Source organism: Bubalus kerabau, chromosome 1 (assembly GCF_029407905.1).
Source record: "Bubalus kerabau isolate K-KA32 ecotype Philippines breed swamp buffalo chromosome 1, PCC_UOA_SB_1v2, whole genome shotgun sequence".
Lineage (NCBI taxonomy): Eukaryota > Metazoa > Chordata > Mammalia > Artiodactyla > Bovidae > Bubalus > Bubalus kerabau.
The window spans coordinates 45863551-45885266 of NC_073624.1; the positions used below are offsets into that span (position 1 = coordinate 45863551).

The window sequence follows — 21716 nt, forward strand, 5'->3', positions numbered from 1 at the left end:
ACAATCACTTGGGAAAGCAATTTGGCATCATCTAGTTTCACTTAACTTCGACCCAAAAATTTTTAAGAGAAATTCTTACATGTGTCCCTGGAGACATATACAAGAAAGTTCACATCAGTCCTGTTTGTACAGCAAAAACATGGAAACAATCCAAGCACTTGGCCCAAAGGCAAAAGAATGAGTACATGGGCTGTAATAGATGTACACAGTGAAATAATACTCCTTAGCTGCACCTGAGTGAACATGTCCCGAAAGGGTAAATCTTAGAAACAGTGCTGAGTCAAAAGACAATTCTTAGAAGATAATATATAATATTTCTTTTGTAATTCAAACTCAAGGAAAATGAGATATTACATTGTTCAGGCATCAATGGGCACAGGAGATAAAGCTTCTTAAATGGATAACTATGATCAAAAAGGTCATTACCTCCGACAGGGAAGCAGAGGGAAGAGACAAGCAGAAAGCATGTACTTGCCAGTAATGTTCCAGCTAGGGGAAAGGGGTTCATAAACATTTATTTATTATTCACTAGCTAATGAATCAGAGAAGGCAATGGCAACCCACTTCAGTACTCTTGCCTGGAAAATCCCATGGACAGAAGAGCCTGGTAGGCTGCAGTCCATGGGGTTGCAAAGACTAGGAAACGACTGAGCGACTTCACTTTCACTTTTCACTTTCATGCATTGGAGAAGGAAATGGCAACCCACTCCAGTGTTCTTGCCTAGAGAATCCCAGCGACAGGGGAGCCTGGTGGGCTGCCGTCTATGGGGTCGCACAGAGTCGGACACGACTGAAGCGACTTAGCAGCAGCAGCAGCAGCTAATGAATTAATTGGAACTTGGAGTCAAGGGCAGTAGTCTGAGGAGACAAGACACAGGCATGAAGACACAGGTCTGACGTGGGCATGAAGGAGTCATTCACATTGCATAGCCCAGCAGGGCACATAGAGCTGACCTACTGCTGACAAATCTGAATCATAGATCACTCCCAGGATTTTTCCCAAAGACACTCAGTTTAATTAATTTAATTAAGAAGAACCCTAACCTTAAAGGCAGATTCCCTCAGAGCTCTGTCTCCAGCGAGAAAAGCAGAAGCCGAATCATGTGGATGTGTCAGCCTTGCCACCTCGTGGGATGCAGGGGAATGACCGCGTAGACACAGGCTGAAGACAGACTGCAGAGCAGCGTACCAAGTAGGCAGACCAGAGCACACACTGAAGAACAGATAATAAAAGACAAAATACCAAACCCTAGATCTGACAGAAAGACCAGTCGTTCCCATCTACAGACAGAGCTCTGGACTAAAGTGGCACCGTATCCAAACACACACCAAACACTGTATGAAGACTTCCATTTTCAGATGGAGTAGGAAGTACCAGAGCATGACTTCACTTTATTATTATTCAGCTAAGATCCATCCACTCCTCAGCCTCAGCCTTTGAGAGGCCAACCACCAAACGCCCACCTCAGTGTCCCTCCTGGTGTCCCTGCACTGGCACATGATTGAATGGTCATTGTGGTCACCACCCAGGTGACCAGTGTAACAAAAAAGGGGGGGTCACCTGGATTAACTGTTAATATCTGAAGATCCAGTTGCAAACGATCCACACAACTTAGGGTAGAGAATCTCATATACTTTCTATGTTGAGACATTAAAGCATAATTTTCACTGCAAAAGAAAGATGCTGCAACAGTGAATGGTTTGGACCACTAATTATATGCATAAAATTATCTTAAAATATTAAAAAAGGAAAAGAAATTGAAAATACATGTAGTAAAGAGAGTGAATAAGTTTGCTAAATAGCTTACAGAGAATATTGTATCTTTTTTGGCTTACAACTTTATGAAAATTTTTTATTGGAATATAGCTGATTTACAAAGCTATGTTAGGCAATTTTATTACATTTTAAAGTAACTTAGAATAACAGAGTTAGATTGTAACAATTCTACACTTTGCAAAACTGTTTGGTATGTCAGACTTCTCATATTAAACAAAATAATCTCTAAGAATTGTATTTAAATTTTAATTATGTAATTCCAATTAAGTCATGAGTCTTTCAAGAAAAAAACATATCTGCAAATTATTTTTTTTGCAAATACTTCAAATCTTGTGTAGATGAATTTAAACCAGAACATCAGTTTTACCAGTTATCATCAGGAGGAAAAACTCCAAAAATATCTACAAAAAATCAAGAATAAATCATTTTTCAATGCAGGTATAAGAAACAATATAAAAAAATCTGAAAAGAAACCAAATGCCAAAAACACAGTTTGTTCACACTTGTCAAACTTCAAAAATCAGACTATACACATGAATCAAGCACTCTTTTTAAGATCTGTTCTACTTGTGGAGGTTAAAAATGCTTGTTTGAATGATGACTTTAGATGGTTACTGAATTCAATGGTTGGAAATAAAAAGCTTGACTTTTGACAGTTACCTAAACTATGCATCCTAAGGACAACCTGCTCTGGAAAATATGTTTCTAGAAATAAATTTTCTGAATTATATTCTGCTGTACACATCAAATAAACAGTGATCATTTTAAATGTGCTACTTCTGTATCATATACACCAAGCATCTGAACAGGCAGAAACAACCAGAGCCTATTTTAAACAGCATGATGGGTTAATGGTGAGTCCAGTCAGATTCTCTCCTAAAAAGTTTGATTGAAGAATATTTATAGACTGGAAAACCAGTTTTTTAAATGTCAATGTCATACAGTTGTCATCAACAGTGGAGCAAACAAGGTGAAGGCTATGAATGGTTTGGCAGTCACAGACAAGTCAGGGCTGGCTTGATACGTACACAACCTGTGTCGCTGCAAAGACACACACAGAAGCACCCGGTCTGGTTTAACGCTCCCTTGTTGCAGTCTTGAAATTCTTCACAATTGTTTAATAAGGAGCCCCATGTTCTTACTTTACTAGGGGACCCACAAATCATATGGCAGGTCTGGCATACAATGTTTTGTTCACACCCTTCAGTATGTGTCCAGGAGGTAACTAGAGCACAGAAGAATGTAACAAGAAATCCTGGTCAGAGAAAGACAGCGAGACAGTTTTGCCATCCTTCATCAGAGATTTTGGAATGGTTTTGTCACAAACTTACTGTAAGATGTTCAAACACTACTGAAGAGCAGACACTATGTGATTAAAAAGCTACTCAAACAATAACACACACACTCACAGAAATACGCCCTAATGCTGTAGTTTGCAGAACTTAGCACCTGCAGCTTGTTCACTGGAAAGTACTGAAGAAGTAACCACACTAAAAGCCTTGTTGAGAATCCAAACGCTTCTCAGGGGACACCAGCTGGAAGATCCTCCCATTCTTCAACTCCAGCGATGTGCTGAAATTGGAGTGCATTTCAGCACAGGCAAGAAGCAGATGGCCTCACCTGTAATCAAACGTTGAGTTTAACACTCAGTCCTTTAGTGTTCTGCCAAAAGGTGTAAAAGCTTTTCTGAATATGTAGTAATTTCCAATGTGTTTTCTCAATTAATGGATATTGAGAGTATAATTCTTATCTGAAGGGGAGGTTTTCTTTCGTTTTGCTAAAATATTGGCAACCACTTGTCTAACATCTTGTCACTAGAAAGGCAGGTCTCTGGACCAGTGGCATAAGTACCACCTGAAGTCTGTTAAAGAGGCAGGTCTGGAATCTGCATTTTGACAAGATTCCCGAGTGAATGTGCCTACGGGCGCATTAAGGCTGAGAGGCTATTCTGGACAAGCACTGACCAAGTTCAGGCTTCAGGGGGCTGACCACCGGCACAGAGGTGTGCGTGCAGACCAGCTACCTTCAAGTCATTTCACGAAGACTGTTTTCAGTTCAGTTCCAGTATTGCTCTCCCTAAAGGGGCATGATTTCCCGGCTGCTTTATTTCCATTTAGGGCGTCAGCAGTGAAGATCTCATGGTGTCACCTGTGCAGACACAGACAAGGTGCAGGGCAGCAGCTCCTCATCCACACATGGCCACGGGGAGTGGACAACCACAGTCAGCCTGGGCGCACACTCGGCAACGCGCACCACACCTCAAAAACAACTCCAGTGGACAGCTGTCATTTCTGCAGCCCAGTACCCAACTTTTTGGTAGCAGACTCACTTTTTCTTTACAAAAACTCTCTCAACTTTCAGACTATGAAGACTGGGTGGAGCCCACACCCACTGCCTGGCTCAGAGGCCTGGCCTCGAAGGGCTCATGGTGGCTGTTTCGGCAATGGTCACACAACCCAATCAGGACTGATAATAATCAGCCTTTAGACTTCTTAGATGAGATTTTAGGCCAGAAGATTGTAAATCAGACCATCTTTCCCACTACAGGAAGAAAAAACCCCAGCCAATGAAAAGGGCCAATGACAGGTAACAGAACCAAGAGACGGAGAAGCAGACAGAGTCCCAAGACGGCCAGCTGAGGCCCTGGACCAACCCAGCCTCCAGATGCCTGCCCCCAGAGGTCTCCACTCAGAATCCCCTCTGCTGTTTTTAAAATTAGCCTGAAATGGGTTCCTGATACTTTTAGCTGAAAGACTACTGGTTAACATGACTCTGCTCCAGGACTCTGGCTTCAAGAAATAGAGATCCATACAAAGATCTATGTGAAGACTGTTCACCAAAATTCATTTTTACAGCCTATTTCCTTTCTGTATTTTACAAATTACATAGTATGAACTCAATTTTATAAAACAGAACTACACACATAGAGAAAAAAAGACTGGGACAAAATATATCAAAAATGTCATTAAAGAGTAATTCCAATTGGTTACAAATCATTTTTGTCTTTCCCTGGATTATTTTTCTTAATTTCTTACAATTAATATGATTTTAAACAAGCAATAAATCATTTAAGGCATAGATTTAAAATCTTTTAAGGGAGACTTTCTTAGCAATAGTGTTTCTATTCTAAGATCCAAAAAATTAGTGAATTAAGAATGAGAAGTTTTACAATTTTTTCTCAATCCTTTTATAAAAGGTGAAGGGAGGAGAACATAATAAGCTCGGAAAATGCTAAATACAAGTGGCATAATTAACAGGCTCATGTTAAATGGCTCAGATAACACTCTCTCTTTTCTTAGTAAATATTTTCAATAGTCATAAACAGTTGTTCCTCTTATAAGGATCAGCCTAGGAAAGTTAAACTGACAAATGATGGCGGTTGACAATTCCATGAGCAAAAGCTAGGACTTTGAGACACATCGAAGGAAACCTGATGAAACAGTAGGAAGGGATCAGCCTGTTTTCCAGAGACATTACTCTGCAGTCTGCCAGACCTTGAAAATACGACAGTAAAACCCAGTGGAGGTATCATCTGGAGAGGTGAGAGGCCAGATCCCAAAGAGCAACAGAGAGAGGCACGAAACTTCAGAGCTAGTCACAGAGGAGACAGGTAGGTGGGGCAAAAAAAAAGAGGAAAGCGAAACTTAAAGATCTGAGAAGGATGGGGAAAGTGAGCTAAGCAAGTGGTGACGGGGGAAAGGAGAATGGATATATTTTGAGGAATATTTTAAGGATGCTGAATTTTCAAACTCAATGCCTGACTGAAAAATGGGCTCCAACACAGGATTCTTAGGGCAGTGAGACTATTCCTATTCTGTCTGATACATGGTGGATACATGCCATTATACATTTGTCAAAATTCATAGAATGCACAAAACAATGAACCCTAATGTAAAGCACAGATTTTGGATGATAATGACCTATGTTCATAAATTGTAACCAACTGTTTACAGTGGAGGAGGCTGGAGGGGCAGGAGGTATACAGGAACTCTGTGTACTCAATTTTGCTGTGAACCTAAAATTGCTCTGAAAAATAGTCTCCTATTTAATAAAATTTTAGGTTCCAAAGAACAAAACTAACTTAACTCACTCTTCCTAAAAGTTTTACGCTTATAAGTGGGAGATGTGAAGGACAGAAACAGCCGGCTTAGACTAGCCACCATTGTAGCCACAGAAACAACTGGAGACTTCAGAGAAACAGCGTAAGACCCGATGTAGGAAACCTGGGCTGGCCCGGGGCTCTAACTGAGCTCTTCACTCACTACTAGACTCTCTGCAAGGAAAACCAACTCCGTCCTTAAATGCCTAAAGAGGAACAAAACCTACATGCCTGGAATGTGATGCAAGCCTCATAGTCCAAATCCAACCCATCATGGCAACAGATTCAGATCTCATATTTCATGTTTGTGTGTGCTTCTCCAGTAATGGTAATGTGCTGGGCACACAGACTGAAGCATTCCAGATGAAACCTCTTTGCAAGCTCATCACCATACTTAATATAAAAGCATCTATACTGTGCGACGAATTTTTATTGGTTAAAAAAAAAATTTTAAGTTTCTTTTTTTTCCAGTTCCTTGATAGAGATCCAAAAACCAGGATGGAGCTGTGTACCTGTCAGCTGATGGCCTGTCTGGTTCCTATGAGCACAGCAGACCTCCTAAATGTCTAGGCTGAAGCCCCCACCTCACCCTCACAGTGTGACACCAAATGCAAAGTATGTGTCAGTCGCTCAGTCATGTCTGACTCTTTTGTGACCCAGTCATGTCTGACTCTTTTGTGATACCATGGACTGTAGCCCACCAGGTTCCTAGGTCCATGGAATTCTCCAGGTGAGACTACTGGAGTGGGTTGCCATTTCCTTCTCCAGGGGATCTTCCCAACCCAGGGATCAAACCCAGGTCTCCCGCATTGCAGGAAGATTTTTCATTGTCTGAGCCACCAAAAAGAAATATTTTAAATATGTGCCCCTATTTCAACGATTTCAAAGTATAGCTACCTCAATGCCGTAAAGCATGAAAGTGAAGGCTCTGCTTTAATTTTCAAAACGCTTTAAGTCCAGATTTTCAGGGGTCACAGAATAGAGTTTTAGGTTTAAAGGTCTAACTTCAGACTAAAATATTCTGATTTGCACAATTTACAAAATCTTTAAAATTTCTCAGTCTGTATGCCACTGACCCAGCAATTCTACTTATAGGAACTCTCCACAAATATGCTCATATATTTGCACAACTATGACTATAAATGATACTGTTGTATCATCCATACCAGTAAAAACGGGAAAGAACCTAAATGTCCATGGAATGTTTAAATAGAAAGACGTACCTCTCATATTTTTCACCAGTTTTTAAAATGAGGTGGACCTACCGTATCTCTTGCCATAGAAACATGTCTATAATATACTGTTAGGTGGGGGGAAGCAAACTTACAGAGCAATTTTGGAGTTGTACATATAAAAATTTCTGGTAAGGTACCCAATAAAATGATAGCGAGTTAAGGATTAAAAGAAACCTTATTTCTATCTCACAGATTTGTCTGCATTTTTTGGAATTTTCCTTACAAGCTTCGACAGTTTTGCAATTTCTTCTTTAATTAAAGTCATGCAAAAAGTCTAAATCAGTACATCAGCGTGGGAAAACTGCATCGATCCAATACACCTATTAATGAATACAGACCATTATTATAATCCGCGGAACCCAAATAAATCCTGTCAGTATCCACGCGGCAATGAGCAGAGCCCCGCCTTACCTTCCGTAGAGAGAAAGTTTCCAGTAAGTAAGTACCACCAAACTTGCCGTAAGAGCCGCGAAGCGTCAGACCCGCGCTGCCAAGTCGAATGCGGGGGAAGTACAGCCACAGTGTGGGGCCCTCCAGGAGGCTGCGGGGCTGGCGCAGCAGGCGACGCCCGGTCCGCCCACTTCGGTCCCCCCTTCTGTCGCCGCGCCTCCCTACTCACCTCGGTCCCCTACTTCTGGCCCTCTGGGTCCCCGCGCACCGGGCGCCCTTGCACCAGCACCTCTGTCCCCGCCCACACCCTGGTCCCCGCCCCGTCCCCGCCCCCACCCTGGCGCTAGGCTTTCGTTTCCTGCGAACTGAAAGCGAAACTCAGCGGACGAAGCGCTCGTGAACGCGAAGTCCGTGCCTCCGCAGTTGGTTTCGTGTTTAAACGTGCGCGCGGTTTGCAGAACAAGGCCTAAACTGGTTCCTAGAATAAGCTCTTGTTTGGACATTTTAAGATCTCCGTAGTCATTTGGAGGTGTTTTACAATCGTTTGGCATTTCGTTATTACGTGGCAGCATTTTTTTTTTCTTTCTTGAAGCAATGATGTAATTTCTTAAATTGGGTATCTTAAAATTGGATGGCTTGTAGATTCGATGACATACGGTAGATAGATGCAAGACGAAGCCCGCGGTCCTGGGGCGGCGCGGGGGTTGGGATCGGGGAACCCGCTGTAACGCAGAGCCGGTGGGGAACAGAAAGTGAACTGTTCCACCTTAGAACCTCACGTACACTGGGTCCCTGAGAAATGCCAGGCTCCCTACTAAGCTCTAAACCTAATTCAGTCTATATGACAGGTTCCTAATAGAGGCCCCATTTTTATTTCAGTTTTATAGGCGAGAATACTAATTTCCAGAGAGGCTAAGTGGGACTTCCCGGATGGTCCAGTGGTTAAGATTTCCCCTTCCAAAGCAGGGGGTCTGGTTTGGTCCCTGGTCTCCCTGGTTGGGGAGCTAAGATCCCACATGCCTCACGGCCAAAACACCAAAACATAAAACAGAAATGATAAAACACATTAAAAGTGGCCCACATCAAAAAAAAAAAAAAAAAAAAAACTTAAAAAAAAAAAAGAAGCCAAGTGACTTGACTAAGGTCACAAGATTACAAGGGGTGAAGCCAGGATTCCAGAGGGTCTTAACCCTAATTCCCACTGCCACCCCTTCACATGAAATGCCAGGTCGCTGAAACTAGGGGCTCACCAGATGGGCATGCAGAGAAGTTAAGGTTCAAGGACAAATGGACAACTTGCAGTTCAGTTCAGTTCAGTTGCTCAGTCGTGTCCAACTCTTTGCCAACCTATGGACTGCCTGTCCATCACCAACTCCCGGAGTTTACTCAAACTCATGTCCATTGACTCAGTGATGCCATCCAACAAACACATCCTCTGTCGTCCCATTCTCCTCACATCTTCAATCTTTCCCAGCATCAGGGTCTTTTCACATGAGTCAGTTCTTCGCATCAGGTGGCCAAAGTATTGGAGTTTCAGCTTCAGCATCAGTCCTTCCAATGAACATTCAGGACTGATTTCCTTTAGGACAGACTAGTTGGATCTCCTTGCTGTCCAAGTGACTCAAAGTCTTCTCCAATACCACAATTCAAAAGCATCAATTCTTCAGCACTCAGCTTTCTTTATAGTCCAACTCTCACATCCATACATGACTACTGGAAAAACCATAGCCTTGACTAGATGGACCTTTGTTGGCAAAGTAATGTCTCTGCTTTTTAATAAGCTGTCTAGATTGGTCACAACTTTTCTTCCAAGGAGCAAGCGTCTTTTAATTTCAAGGCTGCAATCACCATCTGCAGTGATTTGGGAGCACAAAGAAATAAAGTCTGTCACTGTTTTTACTTTTTCCCCATCTATCTGCTTTGAAGTGATGGGACCAGATACCATGATCTTAGTTTTCTGAATGTTGAGCTTTAAGCCAACTTTTTCACTTTCCTCTTTCACTTTTATCACTAGACTCTTTAGTTCTTCGCTTTCTGCCATCAGCATATCTGAGGTTATTGATATTTTTCCCAGCAATCTTGATTCCAGCTTGTGCTTCATCCAGTCTAGCGTTTCTCATGATGTACTCTGCATATAAGTTAAATAAGTAGGGTGACAACATACAGCCCTGCTGTACTCCTTTCCCAGTTTGGAACCAGTCTGTTGTTCTACATCCAGTTCTAACTGTTGCTTCTTGACCTGCATACAGATTTCTCAGTAGGCAGGTCAGGTGGTGTGATATTCCCATCTGTTAAAGAATTTTCCACAGTTTGTGGTGATCCACACAGTCAAAGGCTTTGGCATAGTCAATAAAACAGAAGTAGATGTTTTTTTGGAACTCTTGCTTTTTCAATGATCCAACAGATGTTGGCAATTTGATCTCTGGTTTCTCTGCCTTTTCTAAAACCAGTTTGAACATCTGGAAGTCCACAGTTCATGTACTGCTGAAGCCTGGCTTGGAGAATTTTGAGCATTACTTTGCTAACATGTGAGATAAGTGCAATTGTGCAGTAGTTTGAGCATTCTTTGGCATTTCCTTTCTTTAGGATTGGAATAAAAACTGACCTTTTCCGGTCCTGGGGCCACTGCTGAGTTTTCCAGATTTGCAGGCATATTGAGTACAGCACTTTCACAGCATCAGCTTTTAGGATTTGAAATAGCTCAACTGGAATTCCATCACCTCCACTAGCTTTGTCCATAGTGATGCTTCCTAAGGGCCACTTGACTTCACATTCCAGGATATCTGGCTCTAGGTGAGTGATCACACCATCATAATTATCTGGGTTGTGAAGATCTTTTTTGTACAGTTCTTCTGTGTATTCTTGCCACCTCTTCTTAATATCTTCTGCTTCTGTTAGGTCCCTACCATTTCTGTCCTTTATTGAGCCCATCTTTGCATAAAATGTTCCCTTGTTATCTCTAATTTTCTTGAAGAGATCTCTAGTCTTTCCCATTCTATTGTTTTCCTCTCTTTCTTTGCATTGATCACTGAGGAAGGCTTTCTTATCTCTCCTTGCTATTCTTTGAACTCTGCATTCAAATGGGTACATCTTTCCTTTTCTCCTTTGCTTTTCACTTCTCTTCTTTTCACAGCTATTTGTAAGGCCTCTTCAGACAGCCATTTTGCTTTTATGCATTTCTTTTCCTTGGGCATGGTCTTGATCCCTGTCTCTTGTACAATGCCATGAACCTCCATCCATAGTTCCTCAAGCACACTATCAGATCTAGTCCCTTAAATCTATTTCTCACTTCCACTGTATAATCATAAGGGATTTGATTTAGGTCATACCTGAATGGTCTAGTGGTTTTCCCTACTTTCTTCAATTTCAGTCTGAATTTGGCAATAAGGAGTTCATGAGCTGAGGCACAGTCAGCTCTCGGTCTTGTTTTTGCTGACTGGATAGAGCTTCTCCATCTTTGGCTGCAAACAATATAATCAATCTGATTTTGGTGTTGGCCATCTGGTGATGTCCATGTGTAGAGTCTTCTCTTGTGTTGTTGGAAGAGGGTGTTTGCTATGACCAGTGTGTTATTTTCAACATATTCAATGTTCAAACTTCACCAGTTACCCCAGTATTGTCCTTTATATCAACTCTTTTTCAATACAGAATCTAAGCCATAATCTCCTTCATTTAAGTTTTTTATTATTAAACTTTTTATTTTGAGATAATTGTAAGAAATCATGCAGAGAGATTCAAGTTTTCCCATCTAGTAGGACGGTGGCACATATTGAAGAGGAAATTTTTAAATTTTACATAACCTCCTCCTTCTGCCTCTGTAGCTCAGTTTGCCCCTTGCAAAGCCTAGATCACATAGGTCATGTAGTCTCAGAAAGTAGGGACTTGCGATAGTAGGAACTGGAGTTTATCTCACTCACCCTTGTCCTGCTCTTTGCAATCCTCCAGCCCCTGCAAACCTGGTTAATCATGCCTGTCCAGGCCAGGCATTCCCCTTCCCCCGCCTTGACTGTTGTTCCCCTGCGTGTGAAACCCCTTAGTTTAAACCAATTAATAGTGTTGCCCACCATAGTCTGTCTATAGAAACTCTCTAATCCCTTTGTTCAGGGCTCAGAGCTTGGAGTATTAACCCCTCTGGGCCCTCTGGCATAATAAACCTGAGTTTTCCAACTCTCTGAGTGTGGTGCTTAGTTTCTCAAGTACTGGTTTCTGCAACAGTATCACAATCAGGATACTGACACCGATGCAACCAATGTTCATGCAGAACACGTCCATGGACTCAAGCATCTCATAGGTCACCCTTCATAGACACACCTACTTCTACCCCCCCCACCCCCAACCTCAACCTCTGCCAAACACTAATGTGTTCATCATTTGTATAATTTAGTCATTCCAGAAACTTTACGTAGGGTAATTCCCTACCAGTCCAGGGCTTAGGACTCTGTGCTTCCAATGCAGGGGGCACAGGTTCAATCCCTGGTGGGTGAAAACTGAGATCCTGTGATCCTCGGGTGTGGCCAAAAAAACACATTTGGATTTCATTTGGATAGAATGCTATCCAAATGAAATCACACAGCACATAATCTTTGGAGATTGGCCTTTTCACTTAGCTTAACACTCTAGAAAATCATCCAGGTTGTTGAATGTATCAGTAGTTTGCATCTTTTTATTTTAGTGGACTACAGTTGGTTTATCCATTCATCTGTTGTAGAATATCTGGGTTATTTTCAGTTTCTATCTATTACAAACAAAGGTACTATTAACAACTTTATGGGAGTTTTTTGTGTGGACCTAAGTTTTAATTTTCCTGGCATTATGTCCAGAAGAACAATTTCTAGTATAATGATACATGCTTAATTTTTAAAGAAATTGTCAAAATCTTTTACAGAGTGACTATACCATTTTACATCCCCACCAGCAGTATGTAAGTGATCCAGTTTTCATGCATCTCTGCCAACACTTAGTGTTATCACTATTTTTCATTTCAGCCATTCTGATAGGTTTATAGTAATATCAATCACTGGTTTTTCATCTAGTTTTAATGTCTCTTTAGATTCCTTTTCTCTGAAGTTGACTTTTTATTGTCCTATATGATATTGGCCTTTTTAAAAAAGTATATCCTTCTTGTTTCCCAAAATGTTCTTTAATTTGGGTTTATCCGCTTGTTTCCTACTGATAGGATTTGGGTTCCACGTGATTAACAGCCATGCTGTGTACATGATGTATCCTCTGTGCCTTTAGTCAGAGGCCATCCAGTGACCATTGGTCTTGCTCTTGGTGATGATAACATCCATCCCAGGTTAAGAGGATGCCCACCAGATTTCTCCACTGTAAAGGTAATCCCCCTTTAATGAGTAATCTGAAGAGAGATGCTTTTAGAATATGTAAATATTCTTTAACCCATGAGAATTATAAAAACTGCACACGAACACTCCATCTAAACCCCTGAACAAAGAAGCTTGCTTTAAAAAAAGAGTAGAGGTAGGGGTGGGGGCTGGGGTGGAGGGTAGGAGGCAGAGCAGAGAGACGAGATCAAACCTCAGCCTCTGGCAGCAAAGCCACATCCTTGGACACCCAGCCTTCTTTTGAGTTCTTGCCTGAAAAAGCCTCAAGGCTGTCAAAATAATTTACTGTCTGTTCTAACTGATACCAGGTGGTATGCCCCAGTTTCTCAGAGCATTTATTTAAAAAGGCTTACAACTGAGAATCCTTTCTGTCCCTTGGAGATGTATCCGTACCTCCTTCAACTCATGAGTGTCTTTCTCAAGGACCTGAGAGGTCTCAAGGACCTCTGAGACGTGGACCTCTATCCCCAGTCTCTGTGGGGACAGAACCCTCCCTGGGAGCCCTGCCAGCAGCAGACGCAGCTGATTACATTTACAGACCACTGTCTGACTTTTCAGTTGAGCCTCCTCCCCACTCCACCTCCATTCTCTCCTTGAAAGACGCAGTCCCCTCTGTGCCAGTCAGAATGGAGTTCAGCTCTTTCCCTTACTGTCAGTGGTTACTGAATAAAATCTGTTTTCACTGTTTAAAGTAATAGCTGCCTTTATCTTCGAATTCCTAATGATTCTGCTGTGGTTCTTCTACATTTGTTAGTTGGCATTCTGCTAAAAACGAGGGCTTTCCCTTCCCCTCGTTCTCTTTGCTTTTCGGTTTCTTTGGATGCAAAAACTCGTTTATATTCAATGTGTACTTTCTTTGTCAATTTTGGTGCTCAATTGGCCACTAGGAGCTCTGTCAAACTGACTTCTCTGTCTTTATGACATATTTCCCATCATTTTTTGAGCACTTCTTTACCTTCTAGCCCAAGATATTCCAGGATCATCTTGTAGTAATACTTTTCTGACTCAGCCCTGAAATCAGCCAGTTCTCCAGTGAATCATAATTTCTTTTAGAGGGGAATGGTATTTAGAAACCAAGATATAAGCACTAGATGTTCTCAATGCTATGGTATGCCATTGGTTCTAAGTTCTTTCAATGGCAGAGCTAAGAAAACAAAATCGAGGACTTTCCCTGTGGTTCAGGGGTTAAGCCTTTGCCTTCCAGGGCAGGGGTTACAGGCTCTATCCCTGGTCAGGGAGCTAGGATCCCACATGCCTCTCGGACAAAAAAACCAAACCATAAAAACAGAAACAATATTGTAACAAATTCAATAAGCACTTTAAAAATGGCCCATATCAAGAAAAAAAAATCCAAAGGAGCAAACATGAGTTCATATTGAAGACTCCAAAGCTGAAATATGATCCACTGTTACAGAGTTGTTCTGTGCTCTATCCCATTTCGTAATTGTGTATTCCATCTTCTACTGAGAACTTTGGCTCCCATTAGTGTCAATCTATTTATTTCTTTGCTTAATCTGAGAACACACAGTGGGAGTTTCAGGATAGCTACACTGTCTATCAAGGACAAACTTAATAAGTTCAAGGTATTTTTTTCTATTTGTTATATCTTTATACAGAAGATATATAATCAAAATACTGTGTTCAGTGCCATGGATTATATTTTTTTCTTCTATGTGGTTGAGGTATTCATTTGATACACAGTTTAATGTATTTATTTCCAGTGAAGTAGTTTCAGGATTCTATCCATATACCAGGTGACTCTGCTATGCATGAGAGTACAGGAAAATAAAAGAAGATTACCATCAAGGGAACATTTCATGCAAAGATGGGCTCAATAAAGGACAGAAATGGTAGGGACCTAACAGAAGCAGAAGATATTATGAAGAGGTGGCAAGAATACACAGAAGAACTGTACAAAAAAGGTATTCACGACCCAGATAATCACGATGGTGTGATCACTCACCTAGAGCCAGACATCCTAGAATGTGAAGTCAAGTGGGCCTTAGGAAGCATCACTATGGACAAAGCTAGTGGAGGTGATGGAATTCCAGTTGAGCTATTTCAAACCCTAAAAGATGATGCTGTGAAAGTGCTGCACTCAATATGCCAGCAAATTTGGAAAACTCAGCAGTGGCCACAGGACTGGAAAAGGTCAGTTTTCATTCCAATCCCAAAGAAAGGCAATGCCAAAGATTGCTCACACTACCGCACAATTGCACTCATCTCACACGCTAGTAAAATGATATGCTTGAAATTCTACAAGCCAGCTTTAGCAATACGTGAACCGTGAACTTCCAGATGTTCAAGCTGGTTTTAGAAAAGGCAGAGGAACCAGAGATCAAATTGCCAACATCTGCTGGATCATGGAAAAAGCAAGAGAGTTCCAGAAAAACATCTATATCTGCTTTATTGACTATGCCAAAGCCTTTGACTGTATGGATCACCACAAACTGTGGAAAATTCTGAAAGAGATGGGAATACCAGACTACCTGACATGCCTCTTGAGAAACCTATATGCAGGTCAGGAAGCAACAGTTAGAACTGGACATGGAACAACAGACTGGTTCCAAATAGGAAAAGGAGTGTCAAGGCTGTATATTGTCACCCTGCTTATTTAACTTATATGCAGAGTACATCATGAGAAACACTGGGCTGGAAAAAGCACAAGCTGGAATCAAGATTGCCGGGAGAAATATCAATACCTCAGATATGCAGATGATACCACCCTTATGGCAGAAAGTGAAGAACTAAAGAGCCTCTTGATGAGAGTGAAAAAGTTGGCTTAAAGCTCAACATTCAGAAAACTAAGAACATGGCATCTGGTCCCATCACTTCATGGCAAATGGATGGGGAAACAGTGGAAACAGTGGCTGACTTTATTTTTCTGGGCTCCAAAATCACTGCAGATGGTGACTGTAGCCATGAAATAAAAGATGCTTACTCCTTGGAAGGAAAGTTGTGACCAACCTAGACAGCATATTGAAAAGCAGAGACATTACTTTGCCAACAAAGGTCCATCTAGTCAAGGCTATGGTTTTTCCATTGGTCGTGTATGGATGTGAGAGTTGTACTAAGAAAGCTGAGTGCAGAAGAACTGATGCTTTTGAACTGTGGTGTTGGAGAAGACTCTTGAGAGTTCCTTGGACTGCAAGCAGATCCAACCAGTCCATCCTAAAGGAGATCAGTCCTGGATGTTCATTGGAAGGACTGATGTTGAAGCTGAAACTCCAATTCTTTGGCCACCTGATGCGAAGAACTGAGTCATTTGAAAAGACCCTGATGCTGGGAAAGATTGAAGGCAGGAGGAGAAGGGGACGACAGAGGATGAGATGGTTGGATGGCATCACCGACTCAATGAACATGGATTCGGGTGGACTCCAGGAGTTGGTGATGGACAGGGAGGCCTGGCATGCTGTGATTCATGGGGTCACAAAGATTAGGACATGACTGAGCAACTGAACTGAACTGAACCATCAAAAATGACAAGGGCTCTTTGAGCAAAGGAGAGGCTGAACATATGGTACCAGGGGCTTAGAAGGACAAAGCTGCATATGAGAAGAAGAGGAAACAAGGTGTATTACAGAAATTCACTTGAATTCTGAGCATTCTATATGAAAGCAAAGACTGAAGATGACAGACTTGAAGGCGAGATCAAAGATGAGGACAAATAAAAGATTCTGGACAAGTATAATGAAATCATCAACTATCTCAATAAGAATCCAGCTGCAGAAAAGGAGGAATTTAAACACTAGCAGAAAGAACTGGAGAAACTCTGCCACCTCATCATTATCAAGTGGTACAAGGTGTAAGAGGCATGCCAGGAGGAATGCCTGGGGCTTCCATGGTGATGGAGTGCCTCCACTGGGCCCACCTTTGAAAGTGAGAGGCCAACCTGAGGATAAACACGTTAGCATTGTTCCATAGTAAAAGAACACATTTAAGGAGCCACATTTACAGCAAATTCAGTGACAGTCATTAAGGCTGAGTTACTATACTGAATTACTGGCTTTCTTATTACTTAGGGAATATGTGTACAGGGGAAGGAAATAACATTGCACACAATTAACACTGTTTTGTAAAATGCAGTGTATTAAAATCTGTATTTAAAGTTAATGCACAAAAATAAGCTTATTAAAAAAGAAAAAATTGTTTGGTTTTGTCAAAGTTTCAAAAGGAAAAGGAAAAATTGCTGCATGAGCTCAACAGAAGATGACAGAAGAAAGAATTGGTGAATTTGAAGATTGAGCAATATAAATTATCTATATATATATATAAATTATCATGTATATAAATGATATACATGATATATAAAATGATATACATGATATATAAAATATCATATATTATCATAAATGATAATATAAATTATCAGCAGAGAGACTACAGACTGAAAAATACTAACAGAGTCTCAATTGCTTGTGGTTGTTCAGTCACTAAGCCATGTCCAACTCTTTGCAACCCCGTGGACTACAGCATGCCAGGCTTCCCTGTCCTTCACTATCTTTCAGACTTTGCTCAAACTCGTGTCTATTGAGTTGGTGATATCTAATTATCTCATCCTCTGCCATCCCCTTCTCTTCCTGCCCTCAATCTTTCCCAGTATCAGGGTCTTTTCCAATGAGTTGTCTCTTCAAATCAGTTGGCCAAAGTATTGGATCTTCAGCTTCAGCATCAGTCCTTCTAATTAATGTTCAGGACTGATTTCCTTTAGGATTAACTGGTTTGATCTCCTTGCAGTCCAAGGGACTCTGAAGAGTCCTCTTCAGCACCACAGTTCCTCGGTGCTCAGGCTTCCTTGGGGTCCAACTCTCACAATATGTACACGACTAGTGGGAAAACCATAGTTTTGCTTCTAGGGACCTTTGATGGCAAAGGTGGTACTATTAATATAATGAAAGATCTAACATTTCTGTCATTGAGTTATAAAAAAGAGAAGAAAATGTGAGAGTGAAAACTATTCAAAAATATGACAAGTTAAAATTTTCCCAAATTTGGCAAAAGACATAAACCTGCAGATTCAAGTAACTGAGTGGACTCCCAAGATAAGCCAAAGAAATCTACATTAATATACATTGTAATCAAACTTCTAAAAACAAAAGAAGAAAATAATATTGAAAGCAGCAAGATAGAAATAACACCATATCTAAGGGACTTCCTTGGTGGTCCAGTGGCTAAGACTCCAGGTTCCCAATGCAGGGGGTCCGGGTTCCATCCCTTGTAAGAGAACTAGATCCCACATGTGGAAACTAAGAGTTCAAATGCCACAACTGAAAGATTCCAAATGCTGCAACTAAGACCCAGAACACGCAAACAAAATAATAAATAAAAATAAATATTTTAAAAAGTAATACTAAAGATAATTACATTGTATATGAGGGAGAGTAAAAAAGACTTAAAAGAAAGTTTTCTACATTTCATTTAAACTAGTAAAATGTCGACACCAGCAGACTGTGATACCAGTTTAATGTAATATCTAGGGCGACTGCTACAGAATATACACAAGGAGATACACTCTAAATCACTACAGATAAATCAAAATGGAATTCTAAAAAGGGTAGAAATGACCCATAGGAAGGCAAGAGAAAGAAAACAGAAAAAGAACATTAAAAAAGGGGGGGGGATAGCAAAAATTAAATGGTAGATATAAGCCCTAACATAGTAATAATTATATTAAATGTTTATGATCTAAATACATAATTAATTTATGTATTTGGTAATTAAAAACAGATTGAGTGGGTTAAAAAAATGAACCAATAATATACTGCGTTTAAGAAACTCGCTTTAGGAAATTCCCTGGTGGTCCAGTTGTTAGGAATCACCACTTTCACTTCAGGGCCCCAGGTTCAATCCCTGGTCAAGCAACTAACCCATGATCATGCATCCCTGGCCAAGCTGCAAGCATGGCAAAAAAAACAAAGAAACTGACTTCAAATATAATGATATAGTGTATAATACTGCTTACATGTGGAATCTAGAAAAATAGTAGAGATGAACTTATTTGGAAAGCATAAAAAGAGTCACAGATGTAGAAAACAAAATTATGGTTACCAAGGGGGGAAGTGGGGGCAGGGGTGGGATGAATTTGGAGACTGGAATCAACACATATATACACTACTGTGTATAAAGCAAATAACTAATGAGAACCTACTGTATAGCACAGAGAACTCTACTCAGTGCTCTGTGGTGTCCTAAATGGGAAGGAAATCCAAAACAGAGGGGATATGTGCATATGTATAGCTGATTCACTTTGCTATACAGTAGAAACTGACACAGCAGTGTAAAGTAAATATACTCCAATAAAAATTAATTTTAAAAATATAATGGAAGATGGTGGAAGAATAGAACAGGGAGACCACTTTCTCCCCCACAAATTAATCAAAAAAACATTTGATGCTGAGTAAATTCCACAAAACAACTTCTGCATGCTGACAAAGAACATCAGGCACCCAGAAAAGCAGCCCATTATCTTTGAAAGGAGGTAGGAAAAAATATAAAAGATAAAAAGAGAGACAAAAGAGGTAGGGACGGAGATCTGTCTCAGGAAGGGAGGTTTAAAAAAGAGAGAAGTTTCCAAACACCAGGAAACACTCTTACTGGCAAGTCTGTGGAGAGCCTTGGAACCTCAGAGGGCAACATAACCGGGAGGAAAAATAAATAAATGATTAAAACCCACAGATTACATGCCCAACAGTAACTCCCAGCAGGAAAGCAGCACAGACGCCTGCATTCCCCACTAGCAAGCAGAGGCTGGGCAGGGAGGCGCGCTGCATTGCTCAGATTAAGGACCGGGCCTGAATGCCCCAAGGGCAATCTGAGGGAACTAACATGAGATAGCAAAGCAGACTGTGGGATAGCTACCCAATGAAAAGGCGAAAAGCCCTAACCTAAGACACTGCCAGACCCTCTCACAGAACAAAGGACTGACTAGAGCTAGCCGGCTGTGGACCAGCCCATCCCCCGCCGGAGACAGGTAGGCAAGGGCAGCCAGAGCCGGAAGGGGGCAATCACGGCCCCAGAGAGGCATCATCTACCAAACTGTAAGCAGGCTTCGTTGCTAACCAAGACTTCTTGGGATACTGGACAGTCGACATCCACCTGAGAAGGCACGCCAGTTGTACACCCAGAAAACCAAGCGTCAGGGACAGGTAAGGCAATAAGTCGTAGCAACCGTGCTCACCAAACACCTGGTCACCTGAGCTACTCAGACCTGGGAAGGGCACCAAACGCAGGCCCAACCGAGTCTGCACCTTTGAGGAGTACCCGAGTACCTGAACCTGAGCAGCTTAGACCTGGGAAGTGCATGCAGCCCAGGGCTGGCCTCCAATGGTTCCCAGCAGACCAACCTACAGCCTAAGCAGTGTAGACAGGGAAAGCACACACGCCGTGAGTGGAGGCAAATCCAGTGTGGCCGAGACACTGTGAGAACTCCCCACACAAGCCAGTGTTATTGTTTGCAGCGTTCCTCCCTCCCCACTTCACAACTGAACAAGTGAGCCTAAAAATGTATCCACCATCGCCCCCTTGTGTCAGGGTGGAAATCAGACACTGAAGAGGCCAGGAAACACAAGAAGCTAAAACAACAGAGGGAACCCCCTTGGAAGTGACAGATGGAGAAGTCTTGAGGCTACTGTAAGAATAAGACTGAAAACCAGAGGCAGGAGGCTTAAATCCAAATCCTGAGAACACCAGAGAACTCCTGACTCCAGGCAACATTAATCGATAGGAGGCCATCAAATGCCTTCATACCTACACTTAAACCAAGCACCACCCAAGGGCCAACAAGTTTCAGAGCAAGACATACCATACAAATTCTGCTGCAATACAGGAACATAGCCCTGAACTTCAATATACAGGCTGCCCAAAGTCACTCCAAACCCATTGACATCTCATAACTCATTACTGGACACTTCATTGCACTCCAGAGAGAAGAAATCCAGTTCCACCCACCAGAACACTGACACAAGCTCCCCTAACCAGGAAACCTTGACAAGCCACACGTCCAACCCCACCCACAGCAAGGAAACTCCACAATAAAGAGAACTCCACAAACTGCCAGAATATGGAAAGGCCACCCCAACACAGCAATATAAGCAAGATGAAGAGGCAGAGAAATACCCAGCAGGTAAAGGAACAGGATAAATGTCCACCAACCCAAACAAAAGAGGAAGAGATAGGGAATCTACCTGATAAAGAATTCCAAATAATGATAGTGAAAATGATCCAAAATCTTGAAAACAAAATGGAGTTACAGATAAATAGCCTGGAGACAAGGATTGAGAAGATGCAAGAAAGGTTTAACAAGGATCTAGAAGAAATAAAAAAGTCAATATATAATGAATAATGCAATAAATGAGATAAAAAACACTCTGGAGGGAACCAACAGTAGAATAATGGAGGCAGAAGATAGGATAAGTGAGGTAAAATATAGAATGGTAGACATAAATGAAACAGAGAGGAAAAAAGAAAAATGAATTAAAAGAAATGAGGGCAATCTCAGAGACCTCTGGGACAATGCTAAATGCCCCAACATTCGAATCATAGGAGTCCCAGAAGAAGAAGACAAAAAGAAAGGCCATGAGAAAATACTTGAGGAGATAATAGTTGAAATTTTCCCTAAAATGGGGAAGGAAATAATCACCCAAGTCCAAGAAACCCAGAAGTCCCAAACAGGATAAACCCAAGGTGAAATACCCCAAGACACATATTAATCAAGTTAACACAGATCAAACACAAAGAACAAATATTAAAAGCAGCAAGGGAAAAACAACAAATAACACAAGGGGATTCCCATAAGGATAACAGCTGATCTTTCAATAGAAACTCTTCAGGCCAGGAGGGAATGGCAGGACATATTTAAAGTGATGAAAGAAAAT

The 21716-nt window shown here is 41.4% G+C and overlaps 1 protein-coding gene across 5 annotated transcripts in view; it reads right to left on the minus strand.

The window, feature by feature from the left end:
• Positions 1-7818, minus strand: part of USP18 (ubiquitin specific peptidase 18) — a 30973-nt gene extending 23155 nt beyond the window's left edge. For 3 of the 5 annotated variants that reach the window (XM_055573968.1, XM_055573977.1, XM_055573943.1), the window contains exon 1: positions 7731-7818. The gene's annotated coding sequence lies outside the window, so the exon portion shown is untranslated. The other 2 variants (XM_055573962.1, XM_055573952.1) reach the window with 2 other exon arrangements.
• Between the last annotated feature and the right edge of the window lie 13898 nt (positions 7819-21716).